A 19,029-nucleotide genomic window follows, 5' to 3' on the forward strand; every position below is an offset into this window, starting at 1 on the left:
AAAAAAAAAAAAGAGAGAGAGAGGAACAGGTTAATGGATCAGTACAATAGACCTTCTAGGGGATTTTTTTTTTCCTTTTGGGTTGCTTAATTGCTTTTTTAATAGTATGCTGGGGTTTTGTTTCTCGGAAGTGTAATATGAAAGTTCATTTTTCTCCTGCCAGACCCACCCACTGAAAAATCAGCTTTCCACTTGATTGCTAGTTTTGATTTGACATTTGATTGATCACCTGTCATCTCACTGCCTTTGATCTATTCATTCTTGATATATATCAATAAATCACTCACCATGGTAACTCAGAGTGCCAGTGACGCAAGCGTGCCCTCCAGATTCAGAGTCAGACATGTACAATTATTATCTTGTTTGCCTCTTAATGTGGGCGTTTTTTATTTCTTTGTGTCCTTTGGTTGAATCAGGGCTTTAGCGAGAAGCTTAAGTTGTGTGTTTTTTTCCCCTTTTCCCTCTCTCTGTCTTCTCCCTGTGGCTTTCAGGATCTGGACCAGTTAAAGCTGGTCTTCTGAAGACTTACCACGCTGCTCCCTTCTGTTCCTTCAGGAACATGAGGGAGAAGTTCAGTGGAATACTTTCCTAAACTTTGCAAAGCCACCCTTAGAACAAATCTGAAGTTAGTTACCAAGCTGGCAACATGGGTATTTGTGTCTGAACCCTGGATCACTAAGCTCACCCTTCGCCGTGGCCTGGTTCCAGCCGGTGCGCAGTACATGTGCTTTGAAACAGCCACAGTTTCTTCCCCCAGAACACAGCAACGCCTGGTCCCCAAGTATAGACTGGTTCGAGTTGCATGCGGAAATACCACTTACAAGCTTTGATGTGCGTGTTTTCCAATTGTTTCCCTAGGAGGAAAATAATTAAAATCTATTTAGGCCCATGTCTATTTAGACCTTGCCTCGGCTGGAGGTGCTCTTTTTCATCTCGAGAGGTACCTCTAGAAGACAGTTCCTCCTGCCTGCCCTACCCCTTTCTACATTTAACTATTTTTTTTTTTTTTTTGAAACTTAGCTTGCCTTGCAATCTGACAGTGTTGGGGTGAGCACTGGCCTTCCAGACTCAGGAAAAGTAAGCTCTGCTCCCTCTAGTTCTGGCAGCAGAGTTTAAGTGTAGCTAGATTATTACAGATAACGTTCTTATCGTTGTCCCAAAAGAGCTCCCTGGGCAGGAGTCCAGCGAGAAGTGATACTACCCTGAAAATTATTCTTTTTTTTCCCCCTTGTTGTTCCGGTAAAGGCCATCAACAACTAGCAGTAATTTAAATTACCAGGATGACTGGACATGTCTCCCATAGTAAGCTCATTACAAAAAGTGCATTGCTCAGAATCACTCTACTTTGATTATAATTACCCTCCGATCGACGAGGCTCCAGGTGTACGTACTATCATGCTGTATCACATTATTTAAATTAGATCCTTTGCCTTAGCGGGGCTTGATGGGAGCTGGCTTGTTTATTTACTGTAGTGTGTGTGTGTGTGTGTGTGTGTGTGTGAGAAAGTTGGGCTGTACTTTCAGTTTTCTAGCCTGTGACATTCCTAGTGTCTTTATGTGTTTGTTTTCATGACTTCTCTTATTTTCACTGGAAGAAGTGAAAAATCCTTCTCAAAGTGAAAAGGGATGATTCATCCCGTGCACATGAGGCCCCTCTCACAGTTTTTGCTCAGATATTATTCCAGCAGATATCTTCGCAGGCCATGCTTCTTTGCTCTGAGGTCACAGAGCCGGGCTCTGTGTGCTGAGATGGTTATTTACAAGTGAAGTTAGCCACTTTGTGACTCCACAGTTTATATGAAGGGCAAGAAGGTGGGATGGAGACCATCACATCCGCGTCTAACTTTTATCACTGCTCAAAATTAAGCATTGCACAACTGTAAGTAATTACTCCCATGGATTGATGTTGAAAGCTTGATTTCGAGCTTGATTAATGAATAATGTAAGATAGAAAAGGCCCGTGAGTGAATCAGAGCTGAGAGTCTTTCCCAAGAACTATTGGAGGCAATTTGATTCCTTTGCATTATTAGTTTTAAGTTCCAGGTTTCAAGGAATCCATTACAGAACCTTCTAATAAAGCAGGTATCCAGATAGAATGACAAGACCATAGCATAAGTGACGGAGCACTGCAACTTTTATTTGTCATATTCCTCCCCCCTTGAAAGGAAGGGGGGTGGGGTAAGCAGTTCTCTGTAAGGAAACAGCCAAGTCAGAACGTTTCCCTCCCAAATGTCATTCTTCCTGCTTTCTGAAGCTATGCTGCTCTACCATACTATTACTTCAGGCAAGAGAAAAGTTTAGAAAGCAGCCCCCGCTTTCTAAATGGGGCTGTCCACGTGTGAGTATGCTCTCGCCTCGCCTCCTTGATGTCCATGTCACCCCCCCCCACTAAAACGCACCCCCTGGTCCCTGAAAATATTGCAGGATTCTGTGGCATCATCTTTCTCCCTAACCCTTTAGGGAAGAAAAGACGGCAGAAAGGGAAAATCAAAGAGTGCAGTGTTTTGATTTGTTTGTACTTTGCAGGATGCGGAGTAGTTAAAAATGTAAAATTGTCGGCTTACTTTCCTCCCACCGTGGCACCTCGCTACTCACACACACGTAATACGTATTTGCCTTTAGCATCCTGAACTATCGTTTTTATATCATGCCAGCCAACGTAAGGGAATTCAGAGCTGCTGGGGTGACATACATGTGACTGTATCACATGTTCGCGTCACAGGGTTCTATTCCTGCCCACCAAGAGCTGCCTCATAGTGGGCTGATGATCCAGAACTGGAGAAAGTCTCGCAGGGAGAACAGCTTCTTGCATTTATTTTGTTTATTTAATATGGAGATGAATAATGCAGATTTTGTTTTCATGAATGTCCTTCTGTGGCAGTAAACATGAGACTATTAGCAATCATTACTTAAAAGTTGCAATTTGCACCTTAATAGCACAGGTTATTTACATGGGGTACAGCCAGCAGGGAGCTGCAGCAGGGAGCACTGATGCCGCCATGGGGTGGGCATGGCCTGTGTGAGCTGTTCCGTCTGGAGATGGCAGAGACTGGGCGAAGGGGGTGCTCAGCCATCCCCACCCCGTCAGCAGGGTGAGCGGGGCGGGCAGCTCAGGGAGACATTTACCTTTTATTTACTGGCAGGTGGCACTGGATTCAGTAGAATGAGGACTGGGCAGAGTTGGCAGCTGGCACTCTTACTTTGTTCAAGCATACTTCAGAAGGAGAAGTTCATATCTTGAACCTTTAAATCAAGCACGCTGTAGACCCCTTCACTTACCTAAACCGTATGATTTTAACAGATGAACAGAAAAAATAAACACACACACACACATAACCCAGAGGGGCTCTCAACACACCCTGCTGAGGCTGCTCTTGTTAATTAAGCCGGACTCCTGAGAAAGGAGGGACAGACACCTTGAAATCACATCTCTGCACAGCGTTCTGGATGGAAATTGATCGCTTAAGTGGTCTTCTTCCACTCCCTTCTTTCCAGATTTCCTTCTCCCACCTCTCAGCTCACCCTGAAAGATCCAGATTGAATGGGACATCTCAAAAGCCCATTTGTTTTAGGCATTTATTGATTTCATTTTTAATCTGCCATATCAGGACACAATACATTAACCCTAATCAGCAGATTGCAAGTGACAAGGAGCTCTGGGAAAGCTCCGTATGGGAAAGGGGGCTCCAAGAAACTTCTGGATAATGGAAATTTTCTGGAGCCTGAGGGAACCCTCTTTTGGGGAGGGGGGGGCGCCTCCTTCCGGATTACCATGTGTGTATTTTCCTGCTGCCTGCCGTGTATGTCTCAGCCGGTCTCCTCGACTCTGTGGCTCCTGTTTGGGATACCTCCCTCCCCGTTAGTGCCTCCAGGCATCTTTAGCATCTGTCCCCGGCAGCATCGTGGACTTTGTCAGTTTGTGCGAGAGGTTTATGCTTTCATTTCATCCCAGCTGATTTTGCTTTCATTTGACAGAATTTCTCCAACTGGATAATACCTGGGTTGATCTATTTATCTTCCCAATGGCTTGGGAATTGGACTCTCAACTGAGCAAGTTTTAAAGGGGGCACTGAGCCTGGCATGATTTAAGGACATGACAATGATGCATTTCTGCTCACCACTGCGGCTGAGCTTAGGAAAATCAGCCAGAAAGAAAACCTAGACACTGTTCATGTGTGTGCCGAGGCTGCAATTAGCTGACACAAGGTACATGCCCAGGGTCCAGCTTCCCTTCCATCCCTGGAGAATTGGTACTACCAATCGTACATAGGTGTGGCACAGTCGCTATTTCGAAGGTGATGCCTGCTTGCACCCAAAGTCCTCTTCATCAAATGCAGAATCGCCTAACAAATCCTATATTAAGACCAGGCAGACACAGAGTATCATTTTCGTTTGCTGCAAAGTCAGTTGGAAATACATTAAACTAACAGTTAGAGAATGTCTTGCATGGCTTCCCTGAAGCAGTGCTTTTCATTACATATTTAATTACAATCAAATTGAGCGACTTTTATAAAAAAAGAAAGTCACCGTGGTATTAAAAGAAGCTTGGCACACAAATAATTTTATTGCTTTGCAAGTTGAGAACGCCGTGGTAAGGTTATTCTTTGGTAGAGATTTATTTTCATTTTCTAATGTTGTGATAAATACAGAATGTCTTTTCCTGTAGTCTGCATCAGGGAAATCTCATCCTTCCATCTTCACAGAGCTAGTTCACCCTGGAAGGGGATTTTATATCCATTTCTCAGTCATCTGTGACACTGTGTGCTTTTTTATTATTTTAAATTTTATAAGTTACAGCTAAAGTTAGACATTTTCAAGTTCCTTGAGGTGACCTTTGACAGGCAGCTCTTCGATTATGAATGAGCTAACTGAAGAAATAACCTCGTCTCGGGGGTTGGTTTGATTACCTGGGTATCGTAGTAAGAAAAGACACCCCAGATTTACAGACCTCTACCGGTTTTCACTGGCTTTGCAATTTCTTTTATTTTTTCCTGCTCCCAACCTCTCAGTTATTGGCATTAGCAACTGTGTCAAGAGAAATGAGGGGGGGTAGCCTTTAGGGTGGGCTGACAGAGCATTCTCTGGGTCTTTTATGAAATGATCATAAAAATGAGAGACTCGAGCCCACACGTCCACTTCCGGGCTGTCTGCAAACTTATGGTTTCAGGTCTGACTTGCTCTTTCCTCTGGGCGGTGGGCCTTTCATCGCCAGCAGTGTGGCCCTGTCATTGTGACACGGGGCCCCTCTGGAGGACATGGGGCTGGGGTCCTTCTCTGATCCCCACGCACACGCTCAGACATCTGAGCGTCTGATTTGTTGTTGATATATTTGTTTCCAAAGCAAACTCCAGGGGTGAAATCATTTCACAATTCAAAGGGACTGGAAAGTCATTCAAATAACCACTTGGATTTTCTAATTGTTGCCTATCTCCAACCTCTGTCTTGCCTCTAAGGGCGAAGATATCCTCTGGGCATCCTCGGATAGTCGGGGATGCCAAAGCAAGGCCTAAAATTGTATCAAATTTTAGAAATTAAAATTCAGGAGGCACTGCTCGGTAATCCTATTACTAACATATCAGTATTATTTAGCTATGCTTAACAACAGGGAAAGGTACAGAGATAATGAGCTTTGCGAAATGACAGAGAAACAAAAATACCTGGATCATATTTGGAAACATTTGTCTTGAATTGTGCTCATCTAAATGAGAGCTCCCTTTCCATGTGCGGTATTTTAAAGAACAGTCTCAGGGCCCCTAACCTACCACTGAAACAGGATCTGGGGTGACCCAAGAGGCAACACCCGAAAATGCTCATCTCTTTCTGAAAAATAGTTTTACAAAGCCAGTGTGGGCAGGCAGCCTCAAAAGAAAAGCTCGACACGCTCTGTGCGTAGCTATAATCAGGTTCAAGACCGAAAACTTCGGGCGGGGTAAAGGTTTTGCATTTGAGCTACACCTCTCTGGAAGCAGTGAAGATTTTTTTAAGGAGTGTTTTAGCTCTTTTGCATCTCTCTCCAAAGACTAATTTAATTGAAAATCTGGAGTGTCCATTTATGCTGAAGGAAAGACCTCATGTTTTCACAGAGCTTAGACACTTAGGTGGGTTAAAAAAAAAAAAAAACTGTTTCCGCCTGTGCAAAAATTAAGATCACTGGTCTTAATTAGTTGAGTGCTTTCAGAACCGAATGAATACTCTGAAATCACCCTTGAGCTTTCTTCTTAAAGCTACACCTAAGCCATTTCCATGGAAATTATACCGTTAGAGATCGAGGCAGACCGGCACAGTTACTGTTTTTAATGAAAATAGTTACGAAGGGCGGAATGAGATAAAAACAGAGCTGGCTGCGCCTTTCTGTTTGTAATGAAACTTTCCTGATGCTGTATGCGCTGTGAAAGGTCTGGACATGGGGTGCAAAAGGGAGCCCAGGGTCAAGGACCCCACGCAAGGAGAGTGCTTGGGTAGGAAGAGGCCAGCTTGGGAGTATCCCCATTCCAGCTGCCCCGGGCTCCTTTAAAGCGCTGAGGAGGATCAGACCTTACCTTTCTCTGTGTATTTAGCGACCTCTCCCCAGGGAGACAGGAAGGGCTTCTGGGGCATAGCATGTCTCGGAGAAGAGCTCAGTCTGTTCTGTGCGCTTGGTACTGTTTGGTCCAAGAAATGCCAAAATGAAAAGCAATTCCAGTGTCTTGTATCAGAGGTGACTAGCTGTTTTCTTTATTGGAAAGTTGGGTCCCTGACTTTGTGTCTGGTCTGTGTGCTCCCTGGAGGCCAGGTCTTGGGCTGCAGCTGGAACTGTGCGTCAGGAGGAAGTGTCTGGGGTCCCGGTCACAGCTGTGCCCGCACTGACTTGGACCTGGGCGAGCTCCAGAGAGAAACTTACTCAGAGGATAAGAATGTGAGTTGGAGAGTCAGTCTCTTCAATCCCAGGGTCTACTTTTTGGCCAACTAAACCCGGGTAGGCTGCTCAAATTTCTGTCCCTACTTTCTAACCTGTCATGCTTCATAGGCTCCAGGTTTGCCAGGAGGAGTCCAGGAGCACTGAGAGGTGACAACGTGCACTAGGGCTGGCTGAGCTGCTTCTGTCTTTCCCCTGAACAGTCAGGCCATGACAGTGTAACTTGAAGGGGACACTTAACCTGCCACTGGATTAGCATCCAGGGCTTGGAAGACCTCAGACTTGGTGCATCTTGATTTTTAAAACTGAGATACAGTAGCTGAGTGAGGACAATTCAGGCTGGACTGGACGACCCTATTCCCACCCCAAAGCACTGTCTGCCCCCCCTGAAATGGGGATTTACACAGCAGCTACACCTGCAAACGTGCTCACGGTGTCTACAGCTCCATGAGGCTTCTTCTACCCCGGGTGCTTCCTGTATTTTGCATCCATTCATTTAAGCCACAGGGTTGTTTGTGTTTTTGTTTTCCTTACTATGTAGCAGGGACTGTTCTGTGCCCTTGGGTCCAAAGGACAGGTAGGATGCTATATAGTCTCCGGGGAGCTCAGCCTGCAGTTGGGGGTAAGTTAGGGAACATAGAAGTAAACTTAAAAAATAATATTTTTCATGTTGGAAACAAAATCTCTGTTTCAAACGCCAGAAGATATGGCCGGGAGTTGGGCAACTTAAGCGTGAAGGTCTGGGGGACCTGCCAGAGAAGGGGCATCTGAGCTGAGCCTTCACCTTAGAATGTTCCTCCACACACCCTTGATGAGTAACGTGTATAGCAGCTCACTCACTCTGTTGAGCTGGTTTTAAGCGCCCTGCTTCCAAGACCCACACACATAATCCCATGTGATAGTTTATGCAGAATAACCCTTGTGATTGCCCGGGAAAGACCGTGACCCTCTCTCTGGTTGCCCTGTGCCTGCTGTGTGGCTAAGCTGGGGGGTGGGGGTGCCGAGGGCCCCGACAGAGGCTCGGGCACCGGCAGACAGAATCACAGGGCCCCGGTGCTCAGACGCCTGTGTGCTCTCGCCTTCACTCACCAAGGCTGGCCCGGGGCCCCAGGCTCTGTGGGGGTCCCCGGGCACCCTAGCAGGGAGAGCAGAGGCCCTGTCCTCACACAGCTCATATGCTTGCGGTTGGGGCCTAACAGCTAATGAAAAGACACAGTGACTGTGTGGAGTGAGGGTCCGTGGATAAGGAGGGGTAAGAGGCGGCCATTCTGTGTGGCGGAGCCTGGGCAGTATTTCCTGGGGCCTGGGCAGTATTAGCAGGAGGGCTGGCCAGCCAGACCTAACCATGGCGAGGAGCCAGCCAGGTCCCAACCTGGGCTCCCAGCCACTGAGGCGCAGGGGCCAGGATGGACGCACGTGTGCTCCAGGGCTGTGTAAGGGGGTCTGTGGGAGGAGGGGTAACCACAGGGTGAGTGACCAGCGCAGAGCTGGGCGGGGACGGCCAGGGGGTCCCAGAGGCAGGGGCCCCGGGGTCAGGCGAGAAGTGGCCTCTCAGCTTGCCGCTCTGTGAGAATGGGGTGTGCCATGGGAGGGAAGAGACACAGGTAGTCTTGGGGGGCTCTTAGAACGGCTCGGACACCAGTTTGTGTTTCCAAGGCAGAGGCAGACCTGGGCGTGTTCGCCCACCCAGTTCACTTCCCCGGCCCCCCAGGGAGGTGAGGAGGTGCTTAGCATGAGCGGCGGCGTAAAGACACAGACGCATGCCCAGCTTTTGTGGGGCTGCTGACGGGGCCGGGGCCTCCGAGACACTGTGGGAGGCGTGTTGCGAGGCCCAGCCGTGAGCTTCGAGAGCAGTTCCTGCCCCTCGCTCTGACTCAGTTTCCCCATCTGTCAAGTGGTTCATGAAAACATCCTCGTCACAGGGGTGACCACGAGGCCCTGTGGCAGCCTGATGCACCCCCAACTCCTCCAAGAAAGGCTTCCTCCTCTTTCCGACTGCTATTTTTTTCCTGGAGGAATTCCGGGAGAAATCTAGGCACTTGAATGAGTCCTTGATACTTATTAAGCCCTAAATAAATATTTCCTGGTGAATGAATAAATGAGGCTGTAAATAAATGAATGAATAAACACTTTAATTAGTGCGTTACTTTGTATAGTAATGAATTACTTTCAAGTAGAGGCTGTCTTTTACACATCTAAAATTCTTTCCGGTAGACCTCAGTGCTGCACTTTGAATATGAATATATCCATTTAGGAAATAGTGATGACAAAAATACCCCGATTTTTGTTGTAAATGTGTGTCATGTTTATCAAGATACCCTCCGCCTTCCATTGGAGAACTGTGATTTACCTGCTTACAGTTGGCAATATTTACCCATCTTCTAGGTAATGCTGGTAGAGGGTAAGAGTCTGTAGACTTCGACTGAGCAGCACCCCAGATAGAGGGACCCCACAGGGGGCCCTCTTTTCTGACTCCTGAGCTGGCCAGCGCTCCCTGTGCGCTCCCCTGGGGTGCTGGGATCCTAGGCCAGCAGCCTGCAGGCGCGCCCAGTCCCCCAGGGCCCCAGAGCGGCCCTCCCCTGCCAGCAGACCTGTGCTGGTCCCCTCAGGCCCAAGGCAGCCAAGCAAGGGGTTGTTAAGCTCGCAGGAGAAGGCCAGGCTGTTTCCTGGTAACGCCTTCTTCGTGTTTTAATTGTCACCTTCAGCTAAATGGCTGGGAGAAAGCAGGAGAAACGCTGGCTGGTGCTGTGGCAGGCTGCTCTCAGGGCGCAGTTTGGGAACGCTGGGTGCGCCGGGGCTGTTCGGTGTCCGCCTTTGGAGTTGATTTAACTAATATTATGGGAGGGCGGCTGTGTGCCAGGTCCTGGAAGCTGCTGGAAACAGAGCCTCCGGCCCTGGTCCCAGGAGGCCTGACTTCCTGAGGCTTGTTTAGTGTGGCAGGCACACACCAGCCGGCAGATACGGGGTCCCCTCCTGGCAGGGAGGGGCCTGTGCAAGGAAGCCGGTGGCTGGAGGGCCAGGCGTAGGGGACTCTGGAGAGCATGCCCGCCCGTGGACTCGCTGGACTGGAGGCCTGGGAAGTGCTGTTGAAACTGGCTCCTGAGGGAAATGCAGGCGGGAGAGCCCAGCTGTCTGGGCCAGGAGAGCCCAGGCAGGTCTGGAAGGACACAGGGACAGAGAGAGGCCAGAGCTCCCGGGTGGCGCCGTGGCAGAAGGAGCCAGTTCTCACTAAGCCGAGAAACTCGGCGGGTGCGGGAGCTGGGAGACGGGATCTGACGGGGTCTCACTGCTCAGGACCAATGTTGTGAAAGTGTGCCAGCCACCTGGGGCTCAGTCCCAGACCAGGCGGGTGGAAGAACGGGGTGGCTCAGACCAAGGTGGGCGAGAGGGGAGTGTGCCGAGGCTGCAGGTGCAGAAATAAACACTAAGTGGCCCCGAAGGCTGGACAGGAGCACCCTGTCCACCCCTGCCGTGTTCTCGAATTCTTTCTGTTATCCCCCAGTCTGTCTTCTCTGAGCCAAAGTGGCGGCACGGGGAAGGGTCTGGATCTGGACTCACTGCTCTGGACTGCCGGTCCAGGGCCCTTGCTGCTCCTTGCAAGCTCATTTCCTGGAGCCTGCCAGGCCTCAGCCCGTCTCCCTCCATCAGATGACACAGCCCAGGGCAGGGGCAGACCCCAGGGTCAAGCAGACAGGGGCCGCTCCATTTCCGGCCCAGGTCCTGTCCTCGCTGTGGCTTTGGGCTCCTTGACCTCCCAGCTTCCCATTTGCTCATTAGCAAAATGGGCTTAATAAAAGGACGTGCCTCATTGGGCTCCACCGGGATTAACTGAGATAGGTCAGATTCCATGCTTAGCTCAGTGGTAACTGGTCAGTAAGTTTTGGTCATTATATTAACAACTTAATCATCTTCATGCCTTGATGCCCTTAGTGGTAAAATGGGGATGACCAAAACTCCCTCATGGTTGCAGGGTCGAGCCACTTCTGAGCACCTGCAAAGTGCTGCGAGCAGTGCCTTGTATACAGCAGGCGCTCAATAAATGTCTAATTTATAAATGTCTATAACCATCACTTTGACTCTGAGCTCGTGAACTAGAAAGACCCTTGTGTCTCATTTGCTTTATGTCCACAAAACTGGAGTATAATAGTTGCTTAATAATATTGTTGGAAAGAACAAGTGACAGGGACGTGGTTCTTAGGAATTGAAATGAGTTGCAGGTGCATTTCTTGGGGGGGGGGGAAGACCGGAGAACCCTCACCTGAACCCTCAGCTCCAGTTGCAGGCCCTAACAATGATCTCCTCTGCCCAGGCCTGCCTAGCCAGGCCCCTGAGCAAAGCAGGCCCCCACCCAGACATTTTTAAAGCCAGGTTGCCCACGGCAAGCCTCGTGCCCAGGTAGCAGATGGCTCCAGGTGGCAGCCCGTCACACTCGAAGTGGGAGCAACGTCCCGTGACCCCTCTGACTCAATTGAGGATGTCTCATGGGGCCTTGGCCTGTCCTGCACACCTTTCTCGCGTGTGTTAATCCACAGCATTTCAGGGTCTTCAGCAAGTAAGAGTGTCCAGAGGGAAATACTGAGACCAGAGATTCCATTTTCTGCTGTCTTCATTCATGCAAATATGCTGGCCAGTTGTTCTCCGTAGTGACATCAATTGTCATTTAAAGATAATATTAGGTAAGCAATGATGTCAGTTGTCGCTTCAAGATAATATTAGGTAAATAATAGTGGTGATCCCTTTAGAGAAATGTATAGAGGAAGCGGTAGTTGGGTGGAGGAGTTTGTATAAATCGTGAGCTCGGAGCATGATGAGTAAGTGTGAGGACCCTGGGGATGCCCAGGAATGGCCAGGCAGGGATTCCAGGGCCAGCTGTGGGGTGGCCCGGCCAAGGCAGACTCAGGCCCGAGAAATGCCTGAAATACCAGCCTTCACAAAGACTTCAGGAGTCCTGGCAAGCCAGAAGCAACTTGCACTCTTAGGCATTCGAGAGAAACTCTGGAAAATCTTGACTCACTCAGGAAAGTTTGCTAATATGGGGGAAACTGGTAATAATGCTCTAATTCTGCACCTGGAATAAAGTGTTGGTTTTCACATTTTAATTTTTTTTTTTTTTTACTTTACTTATCCCTTGCAGAACTTGTTAACATGCAAGGTCACAAATTTCCAGGCCAGAGCTGAGGGGTTCTGATTCCACAGGTTGGGTGGGAGGAAGTCCTAATTCTGTGTGTTAAGTACCCACTATGGTTTTCAATTCCAGGACATTGGGGGGTAGGTTGGGGTGGGGACTAAGTTCTCTCCCCTGCTCTCTGCCCATCTCCCTTTTTGTCTCTCAAATGTCAAAGCTTACAAATTATTGATGGTGTCCATTGTTACTTTTACCTTTTAATCAACAGAAAAGTGAATAATGTCTCTTCCCTTCCTCCCCCTCCCCCCCGCACTCACTTGTGGCTGTTGTTTATGTTTTTAGAAATGGGGAGGGGGGAAGACAATCTCCTGTAGTATTCACCTGGGAAATGTACCCCTTTGTGTATTTGCCTGGCCCCGGGACTGAGCAACAGGTCCCAGAAAATTCCATTTGAGAGGGAGAAAGACAGGCAGTCCAGCCTGGGAGCGGCCCAGCACCGTGGGGTGCCGGTGTCAAGAGCTGAGAAAGGGGTCTCCCAGGCGGGGCGACAGATCTCGTAGGTTCCCTGCAACTCCAGAAACTCACTGGGATGAGAAGGCAGAAAACCTGCCTCAGCCTTGGGAACCTCCTCCGCCTCATTCTCCTTGTTGTATTGCTCGTATTTTCTCAGTGATCCTCTTCCTCGTCCTTTTGCTTCGTGGGGTCCTTCTCTTTTCCCGCCTGGTGGCTCCGGGCGATAGACTTGAAGCCCTTTCTGTCCAGAGTCTGCACCTCTGTGGGCGAATGTGACATAAGTGATGGTGGCAACAGGGAAGATGTTCCTGACGGCAAAGATGTCACGGTCATCTTCACGTGTGTCACTCACGCCTGCCTGGCATGACACCCCAAAGCCCTCGCTTCACGGCTAACGTGCAGACGGTGGGGCCCGTCCACACCACCTCGTCCTGTCTCTGCCCGACACCACGGGGCTTAGGCTGTTTGCACTGTTGCCTGTGAAGAAATTCACTCTAGGAAATGCCTCGTAGCTTGACGAACATTACAGCAGCTTTAACATGGGATCTCCAAACCCAGGTCTGCCTATCAGCCCAGCTGCTCGGACGCCATGTTGTCCGGCCTGAGGCACTGGACACTTGAGAGCAAAAGGCCTCCCACGTGGGCTGTGTGGTCCTGCAGAGACATGTGCAGGCCACAAGCGAGGTGGTGATGTAGCAGCTCCTCCAGGTTGAAGTCAGTCAATGGTAGCAGAGACAAAAATAAAAAGAGGCCCCTCCTGCTTTTCTGAATTCAAAATATACCATGTTGGGAGGCCCAGGCAGTAGTGCTGCCCAAGAGTGCTCCCGCACTTCTACAAGCGTCTTGGAGGACGGGAGAAGCATCCCGAGGGGGACAGTACTCATTTGCTCCCTGTCCAGCTCTCCTGGGAGCTGAGAATCTTGCTGGCCATCAAAACTAGGGGCCACAGGGGGCGCAGGGATTAATCTCAATGCTATGAGGCTGTCCGCAGCCCCTGCAGCACCAGTTCAAACCCCGGCCAGGGAGGGACCCCCAGGGCGCAGCTGACCTCCCCTGTTTCCCTGCTGCTCCCTCAGCAGTGGATTTCAGTAGATCTACCTGTTCTGCTCCCCACTTTGTCTCTGGGGAATCCTCTCACCCTGCCTGTTCCTCTGACTTGCACCCCAGTTCATATGCATAAATAAATAAATCTTAAGAACAAACTAGGGAACACAGGCAATGACCCGCCCCTTATTTACTTTAACAAATGAAAAGTTACCCTCGCCTGATTTCCTCTTTAAAGTCCTTCATAATATTTATGGTCAGGGTCTTTAAAGGTGTTTCTTGCTTGTAAGTTGTTAATTATAGGTGACATTTAAATGAGTACTCTGAATAATATGAAAAAAATAAGATGAACATGAAATTCAAAGGCTTGGATCTCAGAGGGAAAATGTTGCTTACCACAAAAATCAGGATCGTATCGCTCTCAAAAAAAAAAAATCAACAATTACTTTTCATTGTCATTGGTAGTGGGTTTATTTTATTGAATTTTTAAAATCTTGCTGGCATTTTGAAACAAAGCTTTGTAATAATACAGAGTCTGGCAAAGTGCCTAGCCATCTGATTTGAAGTTATTTTAATGAGAAATGGAATGAAATTATCATCCTATTTTTTTTTCTTTAGCATACATTTTTTCTTTTTTAATATTAGATGGTCATCAGCCATCGGATGGACTAAAAGAAAAAACTCAACAATAATATGAGCTTATTTCACAAGAGCAGTACATTTTAAATATAAAGGAATTATAAAACAAAGCCCTCTTTGAACATCAAACTTAAAATCTCTGTGTTCACTCTTGTCAAATGGGGATAAGGAAAGTGTTTCCTTCCAAGTACCCGAGTACCATGTGAACATTGAAAAAGTTGATACTTATTAAGAACTTCAAGCAATGCCTAGAACATAAGAAGCGCAGCACTATGAAGCTGTCCACAGCCACTGCAGTGCAGGTTCGATCCCCAGGAGGGAGCTGACCCACAGGGCGCAGCAGACCTCTCCTGACCTGCCTGCTGCCCCACTCAGCAGTGGACTTCTCAATCGGCCTGTTCTGCTTCCGCTCTGTTCTCTGGTGAATCCTCTCACCACGCCCCCCCCGACCTCTGGCCTGTGCCCTGGTTCTGGTCTGCGTAAATAGATGAATCTTAAAAAAGAAAGAAAGAAAATTAGTAAACTGTATACAACCAAAAAATTTAAAAATTCAGCAAATAGTATTTCCTCCTCACTGTCTTCCCAGACAGACGTATAGTTTCCATTATTTATAATTTTACATGCATGATTATATAGCTAGAAACATTGTTTTTTTAAATATATTTAAATTTGTATGTAGTTGCACACATTTGCACTGCAAAATAAATCATTTTTTATGCTTTATGTTTAGGACTTTATCCATGTTGTACCTAGCTGAACAGGGGGAAAAAAGAATAAGAGATTAAAAAAACAGAGATCTGATTCCTTCTTATATGCTGTGTAATATTTCATTATAAGAATATGGGTTTTTGCTCATTCATCAACTTGTCCATAGACATTGAATGTACTTGAAGGTTTTTGCTATTATAGCCCTGTATCAGGTAGATAGTCTTAGGAATTTTATGTTTGTCAGCTAAGTGATTTATTTCGAAAGAAACAGTTGTGAGAATTTTACTGCATTGTCAAAAGAATCAGAAGCAAAACAAAAAAACGTAGATGTTATTGATACATCTAATATTCAAAATTTGAAAATTCTGATGGGGATACAAACTTCCCCAGCAAACATGTAACTGCTGATTTGCTCCTAGTTGGTGCTAGTGAACGAGCTACTTCAGCTACTCTACAGATGCCAGTAGCCCCAAGAATGAGTGAGACTCAGCCAACAACCTGCCTGGAATCCCAACACCACCAAAAAAGCCCCTGGCATGGCCTGGTGGGCTGGAGAACGGGGAGAAGTCAAAAGAAAAGCATGAATGATGGGGAAGAAGCAGCTTTTGTCGTGGTGAGGATGGGCGCAGCGCCCTCACGAGATCCCCCAGGTGCTCAGCGGAGTCGGGAAGCAGGGCTCCTCGGGTTCTGTCACAAGTTGGATCGCTAACAAGAGGGGGCCCTGCAGGTTGACATGCGGGGCGCATGCAGTTTAGTCAATATGTATTGAGGTGCAGTGCGAGGGCTCTGGGAGTCAGAATATTCATGAGCTAGCACCCCCAGGTTTGCAGGGTTCAGGAGGTACCAGCTGCTTTTCACAGCCAAGACCAGCATCACTGTGCGTGTGCGTGTGTGCGTGCGTGTGCGTGCGTGTGTGTGTGTGTGTGTGTGAGCTCTGTATATGCAGTGGGCGGGCTCTAGGCCACGTGATGTCCAGGCTAAGCTTCTCACCGAGCCACAAAACCCTTTCCACTTTTCCCAGAGTATGAAGTCCAGCTCCTGGTGCGTCTCCCCAGGGCAGCCCCTGGACAGAGCACCTGCCCTCCTGGTCAGGACCCCGGGTGAGGGGGAAACAGGACCACAGTGAAGCAGCTGTTGCCTGGGCAAGAGTCGGCCCTTGGGCGGAAGTTGTCGGTGGCCGCTGCCTCCAGAAGGCAGCTGCACGCTGCTGAGGTGGCTCTCCCGAGTGTGGGCGACACCATGTCGGCGGAGCCTTCCCATTGCGGGGTCGGGCATTACTGGCACAACAGTCGGTGTGTTTGTTGAGTGAGTGAATGCATGGTTATCCCAGGCTCTGAAAGCTTGGAATATTGAAACGCCCACGGCAGACTGGTAGGGTTTGGTGATGTCGCTGAGTGAATATTCCGAGGCTACACACACACTTCTGTGAGCATTTGCTTATCTCCCAGGCAGGCTCCCAGTCACCAGAAAACAGGTCCCTGGTGGGGTTTTTATTCTTCCTCTGTGGATCCCACAAGAGCACCTTGCCTGCTGTCCCTTTGGTTTAATTATTGTTCTTGGAGAACACAGCAGTCCTTCTGTTTACGGTCAATCGGAGGTTGCAGTTGGAGAAATAAAGGGCGAGTGAGGGAAACAATCCCCATAATCCAGGTACAGGAACATCCCCCGAGACACTGTTCTTTTCGAGGGGGACAGGGAGGTGGAAGTCCGGGATATGAGTTCCCAAACTTGCCAAACACATAAAGCAACAAAATTGTGTGGCGTGTCTATAAATGTTTAATAAGTTTTATCATCTTGTGACTAAGGTTAAATAAATGTGAGTCCTTTGAGGAATTATTTACTGGAAGCAAAGTTATAACATCAACATCTGTGTTTCCAATCACTTAGATGAGGAATAGATCAAATAAATCATCAGTGAGTCCCACAAAATAACTTCTGTACATTATTTCCAGAGAAGGGTAATGTTCAGTGACTCGTTTACATGCCCTCTCAGAATTTAGATTTTGTTTTTGGTACATTTCTCCTTTTTTATTCATTTCGTTATCTTAAAAGATTATGTCTTTACTTTTTTTTTTTTTTTTTTTTTGTGGAAAGTTACCATAAAACATCCACAAGAGAAAGACTTAGAAATTTCTCTTAGGGAATCTGGCTATTTCAGCCAACATCCTCATTTGGGAATGGGCTAACAGTTCCAATATATAACATCCATATAATTTAACCTCATAAATTTCTTTCTTTTCATAGTGATGTAATGGGGAGAGTGACCTGGAGTTTGTAAATGTCCCCTGCTCGCTACACCCCCTGGGCAACATAACAATCTAGACTGTGTTTTATGTGCCCTGATTAAAACATAACGGATTCTTGCATTTCCTGTGGACTGACCTGTTAGTCCTCTTCACAGACCACGGGAGAAAGGCAAGATGTTTTCCAATGTGTGCAAGGCACTGGGTGAGGTGTTTCACCCCCTTCTTTTTTAGAAACAATGATCTGAATTTCATTTTAGACCAGAGTCCCCTGAGCACTCACTCCACAAGGCAAGTTCTGTGTTTTAGTTTAACTTTTGAAATCTGCCACTGCACTCTGACAAATAAACAGGAATACTCTGCGACTGCAATTTGAGTTCTCTGGCATGTACTTTGAACTGCTCTCCTGCAGTAAGGGAAGGAATTGGACAAGTTTATGGGGAGTCCCCCAAGATAAAACAGTAGCAGTGGAAACGTACAACCTTCTTTACTGAAGGAAAATTAAAAAGAAAATCAAAGTAGGGAGAGGGCTCTCTATAGTTTTCACATCACGAAAACAACAACAGTGACAAATACGTTTAGCAAACCAATTTGTGAATCGAGAGGCTTTAATTTTCTATGGGAGAAACACTTCACAAAGATAAGATTGGGCTGGACTTCCAGAAGAGCAAAAAGAAAGTTGGGGAGATGAGAACTGGATCTTGAAACATCGATGGATCAATACGGATTTCAGGGATATAAACCGTGTCCCAGGAATGATATGGAGGGAACATGTAAAATATCTTAGGGAAGGAGAGTGGGGTCAAGCTGAGTGGTGGGTAAGTTCTCAAAAAGGGAGTGTATCTGTCTGAGAGCATTATTTTATTTATTCTACAAGTACTTACTAATTTCTACTGTTTTCGTTACCCTGCACTACATATCAGTTTTGGAGGGCTGGGAGGCACAGGCCTTTCTCCAGAGGTGGGCAATGGAGAGCCTGAAACACAGCTGGAAAGTGCTGGATGAATGCATGGGCCAGTGGGTGGATGGGTGGATGGATAGATGCATGGATGGGTCAGTGGATGGATGGATGGATAATGCCTGGGCGAATGGCTGGGTGGCTGGGTGGCTGCATAGATGGAGGAAAGGTGGGATGGATGAAGGTGAACTGTGACTCATTAGAACTTAAATTCACTTATGTTCTTACGTAGATTTCTGGGTCTAATCACAGAACTGCCAGATTCTACCCCCAGGCAGCCTTAGATGCCTCCACTAGTGATAGTTTCTCTTCCAAACTGGTCACCGGCCTCCAAAGCCAAGGTTGCTAGAAGTGGCCAGCGAACATTGCTGGTCAAGTGCAGGAGCCAGCACCAAAGCCAGCAAGATGGAAGTGAGGCTGGGAAAATCAGCCACTTGAGCCCTGCCTTGAGGGGTGCGGGCAGCTGGCTCTGAGGTCAGGGCTCATGCTCTCCCTGTTATGTACTGTCTGCTCTCACACAAGCTGCGGGACTTCTCCACACTAGTTTGCTAATTTTGGCAAAGACGATCTCCGGTACACACGCTGTTACCGGGTGGGTGACAGCGCATAGCACCTAAATCACGCTTGCGCCATCATAGGCTAAGGGAGTTAAAAATCAGGCTTCCCCGCTGCCCATTGCTGGCAGCTCCGGCGGCACCAGCAGCCTTGGGCATGGGGCGCTTGGACCTGCCTGCTGCCTGGACCCCAGTGGCAGGTGCACAGGGCACAGAGAGAATGCGCATGCCTGGGTCCAGGAGGGCCTAACGCAAGTGCGCATGCCTGGGCTCAGGAGCGGCCAAGCGCGAATGCGCATGCCTGGGCCCAGGAGTGGCCAAGCGCGAATGCGCATGCCTGGGCCCAGGAG

At 48.0% G+C, this 19,029-nt stretch overlaps 1 protein-coding gene across 3 annotated transcripts in view; it reads left to right on the forward strand.

The window, feature by feature from the left end:
* Positions 1 to 19,029, forward strand: part of TSHZ2 (teashirt zinc finger homeobox 2) — a 386,055-nt gene that overhangs the window by 1,346 nt on the left and 365,680 nt on the right. The window lies entirely within an intron of this gene.

This window comes from Condylura cristata, unplaced genomic scaffold (assembly GCF_000260355.1).
Source record: "Condylura cristata isolate star-nosed mole 26May11 unplaced genomic scaffold, ConCri1.0 scaffold00022, whole genome shotgun sequence".
Lineage (NCBI taxonomy): Eukaryota > Metazoa > Chordata > Mammalia > Eulipotyphla > Talpidae > Condylura > Condylura cristata.